A 14,830-nucleotide genomic window follows, 5' to 3' on the forward strand; every position below is an offset into this window, starting at 1 on the left:
GGCCATGGCAAGGGTTTGGAGGAGAGGGCTGACACTTCAACTTAAATTTTAATAGGATCACACCGGCTGGTGTGTTGAGAACAGACTGCAGGGTCAGAAAGGTAGAAGCTGAGACCACATATCAACCAACTATGGTCTTCCAGGCAAGAGGGGTTGATGGCTTGAGCCATGCTGAAGGCAGTGAGAGATCAGATTCTTTACATTTTGAAGGGAGATCTAAAAAATTTGCCCAAGGACTGGATGTGGGATATACGGAATTAAAAGTCAACTGTAATATTTTTGGCCTGAGTATTAACTGAGATGCAGAAGCAAAAAATTGGGGCAGGGTGAATGTTAAGAGTTGGTTTTGACTCTTTGTGTGTGTGTGTGTGTGTGTGTGTGTGTGTGTGTGTGTGTGCATGCAGATGAGGTTTTCAAGTAGCAATGTCAAGTGGGCAAGTGGAGAATGGGCTGCAGTTCAATGGAAAGGTCCAGGCTGCAGATCTCAATGTGAGAGAGAGCAGCTTGCTTCAAACCATGTTACTGGATAAGATCACAAGGGAGTGAGACTCCATGGACTGAGCCTTGGGAGCATTTCAATATGAAGAGGTCTAGCAAATGAGAGGCAACCGGCCAAGCAGTCTGAGAAGGACAAGCACTGAAACAGCAGAAAACCATGGAGGGTGCTGGTCTAGAAGGACGTATTGACTGAGATGACCCCCGTGATGAGCTATGTCATGTGCAGCCCACAGGTGTAGTAGGGTTAGGACCAAGAACGGACCCTGGTGATCTTGATAAGGCTGGTTTCAGTGAAGTGGTGGAGGTGAGAGCTCAGAACCCAGCACATAACTCACTCAAAACTTACTTGTTTGAAGAGTAAATGACACACACACAAAAGTGCACACACACCGTGTACCTCCAAACACAGGGCCTCACCCACATTTCACTAAAAACAGCAGTGCACACACACATACCATGAACCATCTCGGAAAGTTATCACTACAAAAGACCCCCTAACAAAGCTCCCTGGCTTGGTCTGAAGAAGGTCACAAGGTGAAGGGGAGAGAGAAGAATGGGGTCCTTTCCACCAGTGTCTCTTTCACCTTGGACTGCTATAACAAAACACCATAGTCCGGGTGACCTAACAACAAACGCTTATTTGTCAGAGTTCTGGAGGCTGGACATTCCTAGATCAAGGTGCTGGCAGATTCAGTGACTGGTGAGGGCCCTTCCGGGTTTGTAGATGGCTATCTTCTCATTATGTCGTCATGGGCCTTTCCGTTACATGCACTTGAGCAGAGAGATCTCATGCCTCTCCTTCTTTTTATAAGGACATTAATTATATCATAAGGCCCCACCCTTATGACCTAATGTAACCATAATTACCTTACAAAGGCCCTACCTCCAAATACCACCACATTGGTGATTAGAGCTTCAATAATGAAATTGGGAGAGGACACAAACATTCACTTCATAGCAGCAGGCTTGGGGCACACATGCTAGTGAACCAGAGCATCCACACTGCCCCTCAGTCAGCTGTCCTTGATTCCGAAAGTCTCCATTGACACATCAAAGCAAAGTCTAGCTCCAATTTTCTGAGCTGTCTCATCCAGGTACAGTCAGCCTCAAGATGAGGTGGGTGACACTCACCATACCATGTCAAGACAGGAAGACCAGTGGGGAAGAAACCAGGCAAGAAAAGGAAGAGCACCCATATTTAGTCATGCGACCATAGCCTATACCAACCATGGTTGGCACGGCCCAGGCTATTTATACAGAAGACCGTCCATAGATCCTAAAACCTGAGTGGGGTAAAAACAAGAGGCACAGTCCACTAGGGCAGTATATTGCGTCCCAAAAAGTAGACAGTGATGTGGGGCCATAGCATTTGAAGGCTCGAAGGTTTGAGGGTCCCCCTCTATAGGCTGCCTTCATCTATTTTAAAGGTACCTGTTATGGGCTGAATTTGTATCTCCTCAAAAAAGATATTTTGGAGTCCTAACCCTCAGCTAACCCCCTGCACTTCAGAATGTGATCTTATCTGGAGACAGGGTCTTTACGGAGATAATCAAGTTAAAATGGGATCATTCTGGTAGGTCCTAATCCAACATGACTAGTGTCCTTTAAAAGGGGGACATCTGGGAGCACCTGGGCGGCTCAGTCAGTTAAGTGTCTGACTAGATTTCAGCTCAGGTCATGATCTCAGGGTCATGGGATCAAGCCCCGTCTCAGGCCCCACGCCCAGTGCACAGTCTGCTTATCCCGCTCCCTCCGCTCTTCCCCCCTGCTCGCTCTCTCTTTCAAATAAATAGATAAAATCTTCTCTTTAAAAAAGGTGGGGGGGGGACATCTGAACACAGGCACACAGGGACAGTGTCATGTGAAGACAGAGGCAGAGATCAGGACGGTGCACCTACAAGCCAAGGCACACCAAAGATGCCAGTGAACCCCCAGAAGCTGGGAGACAGGCCTGGAACAGGTCCTGCCTCACAGCATTAGAAGGAATCAGCCCTGCCGACATCCTGATCTCGGACTTCTGGTCTCCAGAACTGGCAGAGCTATGTGTTCGTTGTTTAAGCATTTAGTTTGTGGTACTTTGATACCACGGCCCTAGCAAACTAATCCAGTACCATTTCCGACCTTTCTTCTTCCTGCTCTTTCTTCCAAGTATCCTTTCCTGCATTTTGGGCTACTTCTGCTTCTGATCCAGACATAACCTGCGGGCCCATCTCCCTCTTTACTCATTCATTAACTCAACAAACATTCACAGAGCACCTACTATAGGCCACAGTACTATACAAATGACATCAGAGAGCCATATAAAGGGCTCAGTGAGGTGCCGACCATCCTATGGCAAATGAAGCAAGCCAAGCTGGGCAACATGTGCTGAAACAAGTTTGAAGAACCATACAAATCATTCTGTTTTGAGGTCAAATATATCAAAGCATAAACTGTAATGAGACTACTAACTTATATTTTGTATAGCAATTAATTATATACTTATCAGATAGTGAATACTATTATCGAATTAGTCTTTATAGCCATGACATAAATGGTAATGACTTTGCATGCATATATACAAAACACCTCATGTTTCTACAGAACAGTAACTTAAGAAAGATCTGATTCCAGTGTTTTTCTGTGTCTCAGAATAAAGCCCAAACTGGGGCACCTGGGTGGCTCAATCAGTTAAGCGTCCGACTCTTGGCTTTGGCTCAGCTCATGATCTCAGGGTCCTGAGACTGACCCCCTCTTCAAGCCCCTTGTAGCGTCGGGCTCCCTGCTCGGCAGAGAGTCTGCTTTCCCCCTCTCTCTCCCTCTGCCCTTCCCCCCACTCATGTACTCTCTAAAATAAATAAATCTTAAAAAAAAGGAATAAAGCCAAAATTGTGTTCACTGCCACCATTTTCCTTCGAAGCTATTACCTAATTTTAATCATTACATAAAATGTGACACGAAAATATTTTAGAGTATTGGTTCCACAGACGGTTGTCCTACAAATTAGCATAAAGTCACTAAATCCAATTTTTGGTTCACTGAGCAAGAAAGAAAAAAAGATTAGAGCCATCATAATCTATGTACACAAAATAGAAAATACTTTATGAAAAAGCCAAACCAAACTGGTTGCTAATAAGCTGGCTGGTGTATGAACAGCTGAAACCAGTGGTAACACAATGACGGGAACAGAAGCTAGACATCATTATGTGAGAATGGGTTAACCCTCTGTTGGTTACTATTATACAAGTCACTCCAAATGTCTAACGAGTATGAAGAAATACAAGTAAAAAGAAATACTTCATAACTCTTTCTAGAAAACTTGGTCGGGACGCCTGGGTGGCTCAGTCGGTTGAGCGTCTGCCTTAGGCTCAGGTCATGATCCCGGGGTCCTGCTTTATATATTTCAAGTACTCAGATGTTAGCTACCATGATTATATAAGACTGTCAAGAAGAGAAAGAAGGAGAAAAAAATAAATGTAGAAAAAATGGTAGCAAAATACATACCAAAAAATTCACATAAAATGTAAACAGGGACTAAACCTTAAATACTAAAGGAATGAGATTATTAGACTGGATAAACCATCAAAATCCAGCTATATGTTGTTTACAAGAGACACCTGAAGCATTCAAAAAACACACCAAAAGGCTGGGGTGGGGAAAACAGCACAAATTAGGGGGGGCGGGAAAGGCAGGTATAATAATAGACATGTCCGATGGAAACACAACTTAAGGCAAATGCAAATGCACTGGTGGGGTCAGAGATGCACCTTACATAATACTAAAAAATAACAACCCATCAAGAAGATACTGAAGTCATTAACTAATAAATACTTAACAGTGTCTTGGAAATAAAAATCAATCAAATCAGGGGAAACAAATGTGAAAAATCCATGGACTTAGTGAGAAATTTCACCAAGACTTTATCATAAACTGATTAATCAAGCAGACAAAAAGCAATAAAAATAGAGGCTATTTATACAGTAACAGTAGCAAGCCTGGGCTAATAGATGAAGGTACAGGATCCTCCCCAGCAAATAAAAAACACATATTCTTCCAAAGAACAGTTAAACATTTATAAAAATTGACCATGTACCAGCTTACAAAGTATATTTCAACAAATACCAAAATATTGATATCATGAAGACCATGTCCTCTGATCATACATAATTAAATCACCAACAATAAAAAAGATCGTTTAAAAAGGTGCCGTAAGTTTAGAATTTCTTAAAAATCACACTAAAAAAATCAAGGCTTAATAAAGAAATCACAATGAGAATCACAAAACATAACTGAGATGAAAAAGCCACATGAAGAAACTTGTAGCTGCTGTTAACACAATACTTAAGTTAGAGTCTTAATTTATTTTAAAACAAGAAAGTTTAAAAAGTAATGGGTTAGCATTAAACTTGAATAGCTAGAGGCAAATTAAAATAAAGAACACAATATAAACAGAAATTAATAAAACAGAAGCCAACCATAATAGAGAAGAGCACATGAAACCAAAGGCTGGTTCATTGAAAAGATTAACAAAAATCTTTTGCAAGCCTAACAAAAATAAAAGACCCACACAAATAATATTCTAAATTTAAAAGATCACAGTTTCAATTGTAAAAATAGGAAGTGTTACAAGTAATATTTATACCAAATAAATTTGAAAGCTTAGATGAAAATAATTTTCTCAGAAAACATAAATTACCAAACCTAACTCAAGAAGAAACAGTCCTGAATATCACACTAAGTATTAAAGAAACTAAACTGATAATAAAAAGAACGATCCCTATCCCTGCTTCCAAGTCAGGAGGGTCAGGGTGGGGACAGGGGGAGACTCCAAGCTCAGGCAATTTCGTGGGCAAGGTTTACCAAACCTTTAAGGAACAGACAGGCTCTATCTTATAAAATTTTTTCCTTAAAAAAATACTTTTAACAGACACAATTTTCACAATAATATGCACCAATCTTAATATTATCACTCAATGAAATGTTGCAAATGTACATACACCCACATAATTACCAGCTGGATCAATACACATTTTTTTAAATTTCTTTTAAAAGATTTTATTATTTGAGAGGGAGAGAGCACAAAGGGAGAGTGGGAGGGAGAAGCAGACTCCCTGCTGAGCAGAAAGCCCAAGTGGGGCTCGATCCCAGGACCCTGAAATCACGACCTAAGCTGAAGGCCGACACTTAACCGACTGAGCCACCCAGGTGCCCCAATACACATTTTCATTACCCCAGAAAGTTCCTTCCTGCCTCTGGTGTCAATCCCTTCCTTCCTTAAGGCAATTACCATTCCAATTTGTATTATCATGGATTAATTTCACTTCATATCACTGAGGATTGCTCTCTCTTATTTTTTCCTTAACATAATGCTCTTGCATGTATCAGGAGCTCTTTCTTTTTACTGCTATACAGCATTACACGCATCAGTATTTCTTTATCCATCCTCTCATCGGGGAACATTTGGGTTGTTTCCAGTCTAAGACTATTATGAATAAAGCTGCTGTAAACATTCTCGAATGAGACTTTATGTGCACATTGAACTGGGTATATTCGGAAGGAGAATCACTGGATCATAGGGTAGGTGTATGTTTATCAGAAACTGTCAGGTTCTCCAGTTTTGCACTCCAACGAGCATTGTGAGAGTTCCAGCTGCTGATACCCCACGTCTGCACTAACACTTGATATTGCCAAGGAATGCAGGTGGCCTCCAGAAGCTGGAAAGGGCAGTAAAATGGATTCCCCCATAGAACCTCCAAAATGACTTTGTAATAGCACTCCAACCGGTCTGAAGGGCAAACTCGCCTCAAGCTTACTCACTCTTGGCTTGCTGACCTAACTCCCTTGGTCTGTAAAAGAACCAACCTCTTCAGATTTGCAGACCACTGGCCTTCAGGAGTGAAGGACCAAACTTTCCCAGGAGACGAGGCCTGGCCACATTCAAAATCAGCTGCCACTGATGCCAGCGAGTCTATTCAGGGCCCCGCCGACACTGGACTCACCGCCTGAGCACCTGCTGCTCTTGCATGTAGCCCATTCCTTCTCCCACGCCTTCCCTCTAAAACCCTCCAGCTTGGCCTGGACAGGGAAGACGGTCTTTGAGACGTCTGTCCACCTGCCTTTCAGGTTGCCAGCTTCCTGAATAAAGCAACTTTCCTTTCTCACTGTCACTTGTCTCTAGGGTATTGATTTTTGAGCGCAGACAAACCTGAGTTCTGAACCGGTTCCCTGTCCGGTCACATTCTCCCTAGAAGCTCCAGGAAGGAATGCAGCCCTTCTGACATCTTGATTTTAGCTTAGCAAGACCCATTTCAGACTTCTGACCTCCAGAACTGTAACGCAACAAATCTGTGTTATTTTAAGCCATATAGTTTGTGGTAACTTGTTACAGCAGCAATAGGAAAACTAATACAGCAAGTGGGGGAATGGGAGATTTGTGCAATGTATATTTGCATCCAGATTACATAAAAAACTGCTATAAATCAATGAGATACTCTGCCCTCATTGTGCAGAAGATATGACAAGCAATTCACAAAGATGAAAGCTGAATCACCCTCATCATGAAAAGATGTTCAATCTCCCTGGTAATTAGGAAAATGCAAATTAAAACAGTGTTATAGACTGGTTTGTATCTTACCACCCCACCCTCACCCCCAAATTCACATGCTGAAGCCCTAACCCCCAATGTAACTATAGTTGGAGATAGGGGCTTCAGGGAGGTAACTAAGGTTAAATGAGGTCAGCCAGCTAGGGCTCTAAGCTGACAGGTGTATTCATAAGAGGAGGAGTCACCAGAAAAATCTGTTTCTCAGCATAAACACAGAGGAGAGGCTATGGGAGGACGCAGGGAGAAGGCAAGCTTACACATGCCAGGAAGAGAGTCCTCACCAGAATCAACCATGCTGGTACCCTGACCTTGGACTCCTAGCCTTCAGAACTGTAAAAACAAAACAAAACAAAACAAAACAAAAAAACACAAAAAAACCCCTCATTTCTGTTGTTTAAACTGCCCAGTCCATGTTATTCTGTTACGGCAGCCCAAGCGGACTAATACAAACACTAAGATAACACTCCATGCCCTTTGGAAGCAAAAGCCTTAAGGGTCTGAGAATTTCAATAATTTTTTAAGTTATAAAGATAACCAACACAGGAATTTAAAACAGTGATGTAACTACACGAATGAGGGAGAAAGAAGATGGAAGAGCTGGTTTAAGGGAAGCTATGTCCTCATCCAACAGCATAAAGCTAACAGAATCTAAATTGACAAGCACTACTCTTTAGAAATGCAACAGTAACCACCAGAATAACTAAAATAGAAATCATGAAAAGAATCAATGCGGTTGCACCTGAGGGGGGGGGTCATAAATAACACTTGTTTCTCACAGTTCTCGAGACTGAAAGTCCACGACCAAGGTGCACAGATTCAGCATCTGGTGAAAACCTACTTCCTGGTTCACAGATGGCTGTCTTCTCACTGTGTCCTCATATGGTGCAAGGGGCCAGGGAGCTCTTTGGGGTCTGTTTTATAAGGGTACTAATCCCTTCTATGAGGGCTCTACCTTCATGACCTAAGCACTTCCAAATACCATCACATTGGGGATTAGGTTTCAACATGTAAATGGGTGGGAGAGAAATAAACAGTCTAGATGAGGAAGATGAGGAAGGCTAGGGCTTTCTGTCAGAAGTCCTTTTATTCTCTGATTCTTTTTTTTAATTTTTTAAATTTTTTTTAAAGATTTTATTTATTTATTTGACACAGGTAGAGACAGCCAGCGAGAGAGGTAACACAAGCAGGGGGAGTGGGAGAGGAAGAAGCAGGCTCCCAGAACGCCGGGATCACGCCCTGAGCTGAAGGCAGACGCTTAACGACTAAGCCACCCAGGCGCCCCTATTCTCTGATTTTTAAAATTATGGATTCTTTGGAATTTTTTTTTTTAATTAGTAGAACAGAACCAGTCAAGAATTCTGTTCCTAGCTTGACGAAGGGACATGAGGAGGCTGTCCTTTTGGGAACATGCTGTGTTTAACCCAATGAAGCACTTGAAGGAACGAGTATGAGCATGGAAGGCAAATACAATAAACAGGGAGCAGAGAGGCTCTAAGTCCCTTCCTTCTAGAGCCAGAGTGACATCAGAAGGCCCTGCCACATCACCAAATGCTTTACCATCACTTTCAGCTCTGGTATGGACTCCTAATGTAACTCTGAACAACGCTGTTGGCTCTGTAGTTCTCGTGGCTTAAACACAATGTCTCTGAATGTCTCCTTGTCGGATGAGAATCCAGTGGCCCCACCTTCCCGGCCACATCCCAACTTCTGTCAACTGTGCTTTCACGCTGTCCAGTCAGCCAAAGAGCGACATTGCCACATCTAGAAAGCTAATTTCAGGCCATAAGCTAAAGACAAAACATCAACCCATTTCCATTAAAAGCCCAGAGTGAGGAAGTCTTTCAACAGACAGCATTACATGATTGGTTAGAGCATGCGTTTGGAGCCAGATAGACCTGGGCTGACCCCTGATGCTCCCATTTACTAATGATGTGACCTTGAGCAAGTCACTTCTCTTTCCCTCATCTGTGAAAGGGGATAATAACACCTGCCCTCAGAGGTTGGGGGGAGGGGGTGGTGGGGTGCCACCAGTTCAGCAGCCTTGTCGACCTGGCAAATCTAGTGCACACAGATCCTCACCAAAAAAGATCTAGGATTACCCTGCAAACGCTCAAGCACAATGTCTCTGCCAGGAAGTGAGACAAATCAGCACAGGAGTAAGGGGGCAACAAAGGTAGTACTGCCATGTGTTCTTTGAACTAGGAACTTTCTTTCAATTTGGTAAAAACAAATAGTTTCCATTCTAAAAAAAACAAAACAAAAAACAAAAAAAACACGTGCCTGGCCTTTTGCTAACATCACAACTAGTTATGGGTGACCCTGCTGTCTTTGCTAGTGATGAGCATGTAAACACTGAGACAGGAACTAGAGGCTGCATTGGAGATATAATCACATTTTAATACTGATTTAATAAAAACAGAAATATTAAATTCAAAATGAAATAAAAAGCACTCACTATTGACATTCCAAAGTTGAATAAATCTCAGTTTTTGTTCCCTATTTCCAGACCACTAGTCTAAAAAGACAGCGTAGCGTGAAACCTTAATTTCCAGTTATCACAGGTATTGAAAGAATTCCTGAGATGTGCTCTTGTCCTCAGTCACGGTCGGCATTTGCAGAGCATATACTGGGCGCCAGCACAGCGCTAGATGCTAGTGACACAGACAGGGAGACCCAGAGCTGCCTCAAGCCAGCCTAGTGCAGCAACAGCTCACCCTGGGCATGACGGTGGCACAAAAGATGGAATGAGCAAGCCTCCGGCAGGAGTGTCACAGTTCTGGGAAAGACACTCGAGCTGGAACATGGAGGAGGAGCAAGACTTCACCAGGCGGGAAGGTGTGAAGGGTTGTAATACACTCAGCCACAGATGGCCAAGGAGAGCAGAGCAGGTCACTGAGGTCAGGGAGGACTCTGTAGGGGTCCTGGAATAGAGGTCTAGGGCCACATTTTAAACAGAAGATTAAGAGAACAAATCTGTTTTAGAAGGAGTGTTTTAGCAGCACTGGGGATAATAAGGGAGAAGAAAGTCTGGAAACAGGCCAGCTAGGAAATTCTGGCCCTCAGTCAACTTAAGAGCTATAGGGGACCATGGCATTGGCGGGGGTGGGGGGGGGAGGTGTCGGCGGTGTGCCCTGGGTGAGGACAGACAGGAATGGACATGAGAAATAAAGCTTAAGGCTAAATGAGGTTCAAGGACCTCCCACACGTGAGAATTCAGGAAAAGAAAATCTATGCTTTTGGGAAATCTAAGAATGAGAATGGACTAGAGACAAAGAATGAGGTTCAAGGTCAATTAAATTAACACAACTGCATGTTCAAGTGCTAGCCTTCATCATGACACTGGACATAACAACAAAATCTACAGCCACAACTACTACCCTTTACTTTTCTGAGCGCCAAGCACTGTGCCTCGTTATCCCATGCAGTTCTCTTGACACCGCAAAGTAGAATTATCATCAGTCTGGTTTTACAGGTTAGGAGAGGAGGGAAAGGACTGGCTGGGATAACGCCCATAAAGAATTTAGCGTGCTGCCTGGACAGAGCAAACCTGCACTGATGTTAACTATCCATATTAACCATTAGGCTCTCCAGCAAACTTGAAACACACTTTATTCCCTCCAAATGCAGCCAATCCTTTAGTGTTCAATATGAATTTCACCTTCTCCTTCTTGAATTTAGCAAAATAACAAATCACCCCCTTAATCTCCAATTGTTTATCAAGTACCAATTATATGGCCAGCCAGCACTAAAAGGAATAAAAAATCAAGGTTAAACTTATGCCCTGACCACACACATGGATTACAATTTAGCAGGAGAATCAGGAACTACGCCCTGTTCTGAAATCCAAGTTCCAAACTCCCCGAGGGCAGAGAGTGCTTCCAAGCTGGAAGAATCAGAGCAAGCTACAGAGATGAAGATAAACTGGATTCTAGAAGGAGGAAAAGAATTGAACAAGAAGAAGGCAAGGAGGTCCTGCTGCACAGAAGGTTGGCATACCAAGCAATCAAGAACATATCCAAGTGAACCCAAAAGTTGTTCATTTTTTTTTTACAACAAAAATGCATTAAGTAGCCCTTGGGTGTGGGATCAAATGAAGTGCAACGAAGGAAACAAAAATATTAGCTACTATACTTCTGGAATCAAGGCATTTATAAGCTACTTCTAGAAACTCCTTACAAACAAAATCCTGGGGAGGAAGCCTCAGCAAGAGAAAGCATGAATGATACCAGGTGTATTAACTACACGTCAGATGCTCAACAACTGCTAATAACACTATCGTCTGAAATCCAAATGGAATACTACACATAAGACCAAAATCCACACTAAATGTACTTATCCTTATTCTTCTCTCTGCATTTATGCTGCCAATTTCTCCAAGAGAGAAAATAGGGAGGAAGTCTCCTCAGAAGTTATGATGTGAAACAATTTAAGGTTATCATTTGAAGCCATGAAAGGTCACAAATTGCTTAACAAATGTATAACACAGGAAAAATATTCTAATTGTAAACAACAACAACAGTATGATCATTTTCTACTTTCTTAAAGTGTGGCTGGCAAAGTGACAAACAACTTTTTCAATGCAGCATTATCTGCCAACATTCCTGAAAAGGAGGAACAGTTTTAAACCCCTTCTGTTTGAGAACAAAAAGAGAGAGATGGATTTTATTTGAAATAAATATAGAAAATGACTGGACTCACTCAAAATATTAAATCAACAGTGTAATTCCCAGGACCAACATGTAACCACTGTGCTATGTACACTCCTTTCAAACGTTAATTTTCTAAGGCATGAGCCAGAGAAACTAAATGAGGAACTAGCCATGAACAGACAGGTCCAAGAAGACACTTCCTAGGGGATAAGGCATGAGCTGCTCAAGCCAACAAACAGCTTCAACCTGGGAGAACAGCCCTAAATTATAACCAACACTCAGCATACAGTCATCTTTCTGATATTTCCTATTAACTTCTCTAAGCATTAACCACACAAACATAACGACTCTTTCTGAACACAGGAGTAAACACTCCCCGCGGATGAGGAGCAGACCTCATAACAATTACACCACTATGAGCTAATATTTTAGGAAACAAAAATCAAAACTCTTTTGAAAGTATCGCTGCAGTCCTAGGCTTTATGGCAGAAAATACATGTTTTATGTATTTTTTTTAAAGATTTTATTTTATTTATTTGACAGAGACAGCCAGCGAGAGAGGGAACACAAGCAGGGGGAGTGGGAGAGGAAGAAGCGGGCTCCTAGTGGAGGAGCCTGATATGGGGCTTGATCCCAGAACGCTGGGATCACGCCCTGAGCCAAAGGCAGATGCTTAACGACTACGCCACCCAGGCGCCCCTATGTATTTATTTTTTTAAGATTGTATTTATTTAAGTAATCTCTACATCCCACGTGGGGCTCGAACTCACAACCCCGAGACCAAGAGTCACATGCTCTTCTGACTGAGCCAGCCAGGCGCCCCTGGTTTTATGTATTTAGCATTTAGCACTTAAATTTATCTCGTCTTCTAATCTCTACAGCACTGTAGGGAAATCTGCTTGATGCAATAGTCCGGTTTTGTACATTACACCCAGAGATGATGATACAATGGAAAGAAAACAGGTTGAGCTTGGGTCAGACCCGACTTCCACGGAAGACATTTCACCTCTGTGACCGATCTGGAGTTCAAAGTGAGAAACACCAGACACAATGAAATGCTCCACTGAAACCTACTGCTGAGGTCGCCCCACTGCCTTAACAGAAAAATAAGACCCCGTTGTCTTCCCACCCATCTTCAGTCTTCTATTCAAAATAATTCAAGATGAGGTCTCTATTCTCAACTCTTAATATAAGAGACACTTTAGAAAATAAAAGTTCACTACTTCTTAAATCTGGATCCTTCCATTTAAATCCTCACTTGGGTATCTAATTCTCTGCACCAGTCACTGTTACTTCAAGAATTCCTAATAAATGTTTCTGACCCAAGGTCTCCAATGAGTTGAGGAACCAGGCACTTTCTGATCCCACCTTTCCTCATAAAAGACACCTAGGACACAGATGGGAAGGGAGATGGATTAAAAAGGGAACAAACCCCAAAGATCTGAAAAGAGCTGTATTCCAGGTTAACTTCTCCCACAGAACGTTATTCACTATTCCAATCACAAGAAGAATTCACTGATGCTTCCCAACAGCATCACAAGTCACCCAAGAGCACCCCCTTCCCAGCCACGTGTGCCCGCGACAGAACCCCAGCCCTGGGACATTGCGCACAAAACGCTCCTTCCACGTGGTCTTTGATACGGAGTTCTGGCCAGTGTGCACCTCGGGTAGGCAGTGATCGCGATCGCAGCACAAGGACCGACTCTGTAGGAGCCTAGGGGCTGAAGAACCACAGGCGCGCAGCTCTGTCGCCAGCTCTCCAATCCCGTGGGAGACAAAGGGCTCTACCAGCGATCTCTGAACAGAAGGGCTGGGCCAACTGCTGCTTTCACGCGGATGGAAGGGTGAATTCTTACTGACTTGTTTCCACTCTACCCACCATAAAGCCTAAGACCAAACCTCAAAATCAAGACGCTATGCTAAAATACCAGTCCACAAACACTAATGGAAGCATCTTGCTCAGGGTAGTGTACAGGCTTCTCCTCTTTGTCCTCTAAAGACCACAAAGGCACGGTCGAACGTTCCTTGCCGGCTTCGCTCGGCGGTCTGGCCTCCTCGTCCTCGGTCCTCGGGTTAGGACCCTGCTCGCCGGGCGCTGACGCACTGGACGTTGCGGGGAGGCGGCAGGTCTACGTAGCAGGCTCAGACTGACGAGCGCAGGGCGCAGGCTACCTGTACTTGGGGTCCGGAGGTGCTGAAAAAGGTGCAAGACAGCGGACGCCTCGCTGACCCGCGGGTCCCGAGAGTGAGGCAGAGCGGACCGTGCGTCCGGGCTCTGCAGGGATCGGGGCTCCCGGCCAGGGTCGGGGGGCTTCTCGGAGGCTCTGAGCTGGCTGGGGGTCGGGCGCCCGTAGTGCACCTACCTTGGCGCGCTTTCAGCAGCAGCGTGTTGGCCACGAGGTTCTCAAGCTCCACCGCCCGCAGACGCCGCCGCCGCCGCCGCCGCCGCCGCCGCCGCCGGGATCCGCGGGCGCGAGGAGGCGGGGGAGAAGGAGAGGGCGCCGCCACCTCCGCGCATTGCTCGCAGGACGCCACCTGCCCCGGCGACCCCGTGCGGGGTCCGGGGGAGCTGCCCTGCCGCCGCCGCCGCCCCTCCAGCTGTGGTGGCTCCTGCCGCCGCCGCTGCCGCCGCCGCCGCCACGACCACGGCCACGGCCACCACCCGCCGCGCCGCCTCCTGGCCGGTCTGCGACGCCGCCGCCGCCGCCGCCGCCGCTTCGGCCGCTGCTGGAGCTGGCGCCGGCGCCGGCGCCGCCCAGGGGAGTCCTCGTCCTCGAGGCCCGGGCCTCCGGGGGCGTCGCTGGGGCGAGGGGAGCTGGCGGTGCGGTCGCCGGGGGACTCTGCGCTCACCGCCGCCGCGCCGGGGCCCGGGCTCTCGTCATCGCTCGCGCCTGGCACGGGCAACTCTCTCCTCAGTGCCCGGCTCCCCGGCCGCCCGGAGTCTCCGCCAAGCCCCACCTCAGGAAGGGGCTCACCAGCCGGGGCTGCCCCCCGGCCCGGCGGCGGCGGCTGCTACTGCGGCCGCCGCCGCCGCCTCCGCCTACTCGCACGGCGGCCGGCTCCCTCCAACGGCTTCCCAGAAGAGGGAGCCCGAGCGCTC

General features: G+C 45.3%; 1 protein-coding gene across 5 annotated transcripts in view; it reads right to left on the reverse strand.

Annotated features, from left to right (window-relative positions):
• Nucleotides 1-14,739, reverse strand: part of GRK4 (G protein-coupled receptor kinase 4) — a 90,321-nt gene extending 75,582 nt beyond the window's left edge. For 2 of the 5 annotated variants that reach the window (XM_087864332.1, XM_087864330.1), the window contains exon 1: nucleotides 14,094-14,229. The gene's annotated coding sequence lies outside the window, so the exon portion shown is untranslated. Of the gene's footprint in view, nucleotides 1-6,682; nucleotides 7,104-14,093 lie in introns of those variants that run through there. The other 3 variants (XM_087864329.1, XM_087864333.1, XM_087864331.1) reach the window with 3 other exon arrangements.
• Nucleotides 14,740-14,830: the final 91 nt, after the last annotated feature.

Source organism: Ursus americanus, chromosome 8, assembly GCF_024610735.1.
Source record: "Ursus americanus isolate L20-20 chromosome 8, mUrsAme1.1.p, whole genome shotgun sequence".
NCBI classification, from domain to species: domain Eukaryota; kingdom Metazoa; phylum Chordata; class Mammalia; order Carnivora; family Ursidae; genus Ursus; species Ursus americanus.